The sequence below is a fragment of the Hydractinia symbiolongicarpus genome, chromosome 9 (assembly GCF_029227915.1).
Source record: "Hydractinia symbiolongicarpus strain clone_291-10 chromosome 9, HSymV2.1, whole genome shotgun sequence".
Lineage (NCBI taxonomy): Eukaryota > Metazoa > Cnidaria > Hydrozoa > Anthoathecata > Hydractiniidae > Hydractinia > Hydractinia symbiolongicarpus.
This window is the reverse complement of record NC_079883.1, coordinates 28648190-28653999: the sequence shown is the minus strand read 5'-3', so window position 1 is coordinate 28653999 and position 5810 is coordinate 28648190. Positions and strand designations below refer to the sequence as shown.

Genomic DNA, 5810 nt, shown 5'->3' with positions numbered 1-5810 from the left:
AAGTCACATGAATAAAGTGCAGCAAAATAAACAAAACCTTTAGTTTAGTGCTAAAAATTATATTCTATTTTTAAGTTAGTTTTACATTTGTAGTTATGAAAAAATATTATGTGTTGTGTAAGAGTTTTATGTAATAACTTATGTTTGCGTAGATAGTTTACTTATTGATTTACTTGATTTATTTAAACTACAAAATAGCTAATAGATTATACAGCGTAGCATACTTAAAATGTATAGCTAGCTAAATCTATAGCTAAGAATGTATCGTTTAATAAAGGAAATAAATGACAATAATAATAGCTAATTCTACCCATTAGGAACACCAAAGCCACTAGAAAGAAAGTAAAATATATATTGTGTAAAAGCTTCACGAAATTAGTAATTCCGGGTAAAAAAAGCATAACTATTTCGGCACAAAGTGAAATACCCCACGATGTGACATAGGACGCGACGAAACATGAGATCACATCAACATGAGTAATATGCCACGACAAAAACCATTACGCTGCGAAGAAGACCACACCACGAAGAAAGATACGACACCATGAAAACTATTACGAGTCAAAGAAAACCACGCCACGAAGAAAGATACGACACGACGAAAACTATTACGAGTCAAAGAAAACCACGCCACGAAGAAAGATACGACACGACGAAAAGCATTACGATGCGACGTAAACCATACACGGATATTGTCCCACATATAACTCCATAGATAATTGATATCCGTCAGCGAAGGCGGAATCTCTAAAATCGCCTATCTAGATCTGATTTTGTTACAGTGGATATCGTCTAAGAAGGTGGGGTAGAAATTTTTGCGTCATCGATTTTAATGGCTTTAATTTGTGTTTCTTACTTGATCTATCCTTGATACACAGCAATTCTGAAAAAAAAGGTGGGTAGCTTTAAAAGGTCTGTCTGTTTTTTGCATTTGATCTTGTTGTATATTTCTGTACCTTTGAAAGTCTTCAAAATTAAGTCAGGACAAAGGGAATTGATTTGATCTGATCTAAGTACATGTGTAAAAGGTTGATGCTTATGTTTTATAATTTATGCATAATTTAAAATAGTTTTCGGAAATTTTGTGGTTCCGAACTCATATGCTGACAGAAACTCTGAGACACCAACAAAGATATCGGGTCGCCTTAAGAAATGTTAAAGTTAAGTAATTTCCATCACCGAAATGTTAAACGCAACACGCACCTGTTTAAATTATTTATTTATGTAATCATCACATCCGTGTAAACTGAAATCTTTATGATGAAAAAAATCTGTTGCTACTTTGTACATCATTATCATTTATGTTTTCACTGTGCCGGATGCGATCGACAGTCACCAACTAGACCACGTGTAAAAACGTAGTATAGACTGCATATGTTGATGTAATGTTTGTCATGGCTCACTCATGTAGTCATTTCCTGTGAGAATTAAGTCAATATTTTTGATAGGTTATGTGTTATATCTTTTTGCCTGGACTTTGGAAACTTGGTTTTAAAGGCCATGACTCTTTTTATTATTAACAGATAATGCCATACAGTACAGGCTTTGGACTTTTCACGAAGCAACGCACTCCACAGGTATCAAAGGGAACAAAATTTAACTATTAAGCGATAACATAAGGATCAGAAGCGTAGGACATGTAACAAAAACTAAAGCTGATCTATAATTCTTAAATATTTGTCCGAGATAACATAGTTGCAACTTTTGTCTTTAGAAAACGACAATTCTGAAGGCTGTCAAATCCACAGCATTGTAGGATAATAAACATAATACACACAACAATAGAAAGTTGATGAAAAATATGACTCGTGCAGAAATAGACATATAAAAAAGACAGAGGCGAATCGGCAAATCCAATTTATTTCATTTAACGAAAGCTTTGGCCGTAACTTCGGCCAACTTCAGTCATAAGACAAAGTTGTTAAGACATAACACGTAATTTATAGAAAATGTAACATAAAATGACTTCCTAATGTGCACAAGTCATTATTACACTTCAGCATACGCACGAACACTTTAATCCTAGACGAGTGATTAATGAAACTTATCAAATAAGTACAATGGAGCTGATGATTTATTCTTTTTGAGAATATAATCAGCTGTTTTAACTCTATAGATCATGAGACTCTCTTAATTTCCAAAAGAAAATTGTTTTGTGCCGATGTTTTGACACTGAAATCGTTAAACGACGCCATACATTTTTAACAGCCGTAGACTGAGTACTATTGGCAGGTTTACCTGTAACTGGTGACACCCCTAAATGTTCAAAAGCTCTCACTTTCAAATGAAAGCAACTGACAGGTGCTTCCTACTTATTTAGGTTATTTTCATGGATAGTAAAAATACACCAGCTTCTATATCATCAACTGAATATTCAACGGAAGCAATTTGATCAAATTATATACAGACGTTATGTAACCTGGTATAGATGCCTAGCAGCAGTGCACACTGTGGTTGATAACAAAGACACAAGAACAATGTTACTTCTTACCCTGTCAGATACACACTTCAATTAGTTTTTTTCAAATGGGCATTTTCTACCGCGTGCTGATGTTCAATGTTGGTCCAGTAATAAAATGTTCGCGTCCAAAGCAGCAGGTCACCGGTTCAAGTTGGTCCATTAATAAAATGCTCGCTTCCAATGCGGGAGGGCAGAGTTTTAAAGGTTGTTCGATTAAAAAACATTCCTTCCAGTGGCGGTTTTAATGGCTGATGCATCGCTCCTTTGTGTTAGAACAGCACGAAATGGACTTGGCTGGAAAATGTGCGATGGAAGATGATATGAGGGCCGGAATATCAGCGACAGGTGAGCCCGTGGAGTTTTCTAGAGGCTAACAGGTAGTAAGAACATTGATGCTGAGTAAGGATATTAACAAAAATGTATTACTTCTAAAAGTTGAAAAAGTCAAACTTAGGCGTAGCAGTGAGATTTTGGCTTTTCAAAGTAATTTAAGCTGGGTCTGAATTTGCGTTCTCTTTCGATGAGAGATATCCTCACTTAAAAACCAGAGAAATTAATAATTCGTTTATTTTTGCTTATCATTCAAAAAAATTCGCTTGCTATAGGAGCGATGAAATGGCTCTATAAAGGCTACCACCTAACTAAGTGCCCATGTAGTTGGGTAAGATAGTGCAGTAGTAGCGCATTCGACTTGTAGTCAATTAGCGCCACTTACTGATCGCCAATTGTGCTTGAGAGGCAGGCAAGTAGGTTAGAGCAATACTTTATGTATCTCTGATGTGACATAGCTGCAGTCGGAGGGTAGGAAGGGCAAGCCGATAGATTGGAATCCCCGATGGCGGTAAACTTCTCATTACTTACTTACTTACTGACATATAAATATAAAACTTACTAATTAGCTATCTATATTATGCTTACTAAGTAGTTCACCTGCTAACACACATCTACACACTACACACAACACGCAGTAACTGAACAACTACACACCTCACAAATATATAACTCAAAAGTCCCTATTGGACAATTAAACAAACATTTAAAAAATAACACAATAGAACAATACACTGTGACATCACAACATGGAAACGGATGCCCACATGAACACTTATTGAACGCAATTGTACTAACACAATTACCAATATAGAAATAGATTTTATTAAAGGTACTAACACACATTGAAACAAACTAAGGTACTGCACACTGATAAACATGCAGAAAATAAATAAAGAAACTGGTAATGAGCCGGTTACGGCTGGGGTTCGGTAAAAACTTCCTAAATCGTCGATTTGCAAATGTTCATCCACTTTATCCATTTTTTTTTTAATCGTTAACACTATAGGTCACTTTATCTGTAGCAAAGCAAAAAAGAAAGTTGTTTCATGGGTTATTTACGATAATAGGCGGAAAATGAAAAATGTCCATCCGCTGTCGGAAAACTGCTTCAAACGTAAACTTTTACTGCAAAGTTTCTTAATTCTTTGCTTACCTTAATGGAATAAACTTTTGCGAGAATTAAATTTTGCTATTTCTCGAAATTTTGTGCTATTCGCGAAGTGCTTAATTTGCCATGGCTTCAAATATTCGATAAATAGTCGTGCTATTTGTTTGTTTTTTTAAATTCGAATTGCGAAATCGCAAAATAAAATTTTCGTAAAAATTAAATCTCGCGAAAATCTGTTACTGTATTTTAACATTGTCTTTGTTTTTAAAACGCTTATTAGGTATAATGCTGGTTTTGCTTTCACTAAGAGTAAATGCTTAACATTTGCAAGAATTAGTCGTAAATAATTTATACTCTTAAGGTGAATACGTTTAAAAGTATAATTTCTCAAAAAATTATCAACATTCGATTTTAGGTTATGCTGTACCATTAGGGAAGTAATTTTTCCAACATGTAGTTAAAATGTAAATTAAATTTAAAATTCGAAAATACAGAAATTTTCAAATCTAATGACTTTTAACTGACAATAAATCTCTAAATTTTGCAAACAGATAATTCAGTAACAAAGAGAAAGCCTTAAAGCTTTTCGTGCATTTTATGTATGATATATCGTGTCTGTACATCGTGAATAAATGAGAAAAATTATATAATTCACCTTTTCAGACACTTCATACTAATTCATATAAAGTGCATATAGTTTTATGGTATGGTGATTGCCTTAAATGGCATTTTAGGAATGCATTTAATTTGGCTTTCATCAAAGTTTTCGCTGAATTTCTCATGAATTTATCATAAGCCATTGTAAATCAATAAAAATCCGCCATACTCCGCCATAATATTATATTCGTGCATATAACCTTTTATTGTTTTTTTAAAAAATCCAGGTGTTTCTTTAAATATTTTTTTCTTCCTTTTTCTCTTTCTAATCCCGCCTCCTAACTTATACACAGTATGAAAAAAGTTGCAAGAAAAAGAAATGTTATTCTTGGCCTTGCACAGTAGATGCCTTTAGGTGTCTGTTGAAGGCTATGATTAGCCAAAGTTTCAAAAAAATAACTTCACGAAAATTTATCTAGTCGAACCTTACCAGTGATGCTATATAGTGTCTTTCATATTTTTAAACCCTTGGATTAATTGTTTGAAAGTTTGTTTGTTACTTGGTATCAAATACAAAATTGTCCAAATATGAGAGAAGATTTTAAGTGATTTGTGCTTCTTACGTAGAAAAAAATACACCGGAGAAATATTAAATTTAGCTGTTTGCGTCATTAAATTTGAATATATTTGCGTTAAATTTCAAATTTTTTGCATCAAGTAACTGAGCAAAACATCAAAATCATTCCCCTATCTTTCTAAGGATTGTGCAACCACTTTAACGTGCCTTTGCAATATGAGCTGTTACCAATTAAGAAGTGCAAAAATGTTAACAATACAGAATTTCGTTTTAAACATTCTCACAGATTGCATTGCTTTCCTAACATCAAATAGTTGTACGACAGAAGTGCTAAATATTTGTTGTTGTTGCTTTTTTGGTTTTTTCTTGTTAATTAAAGCATATCAAATTGTAATACAAAATAAAATAAATAATAAAGCTTTTATCCACAAAGATTGCAACAAATGTCTTTTATAGCATAGACCATGTTTTTCTTTTTTAGTTTTTAAGGATATCTGATGTTCAGTAATGCTTTTATCATAAATGGAAGACGTAAAAAAATGTTGAACACATTTTCGAATTGACAAATAAGTCTCAAAAACACATTCCAATTTAATACTAAAATTATAGTGCCTAAGTTTTGCATTTTAAGGTCTAATTCTTAATGTATATCGACAAGTTGCTTTTTGTGCTTCTCCGTTGTATCTTTTTACATCAACGTCTTAGCAATTTCATTTTTTTCAAAAAAAAACATC

General features: G+C 33.1%; 1 long non-coding RNA gene across 1 annotated transcript; it reads left to right on the top strand.

Annotated features, from left to right (window-relative positions):
• The first annotated feature begins 764 nt into the window (after positions 1-764).
• LOC130657157 (uncharacterized) lies at positions 765-1913 on the top strand. Its single transcript, XR_008985072.1, has 2 exons — positions 765-895; positions 1715-1913. It is a non-coding gene; the product is annotated as an uncharacterized LOC130657157 (long non-coding RNA).
• Positions 1914-5810: the final 3897 nt, after the last annotated feature.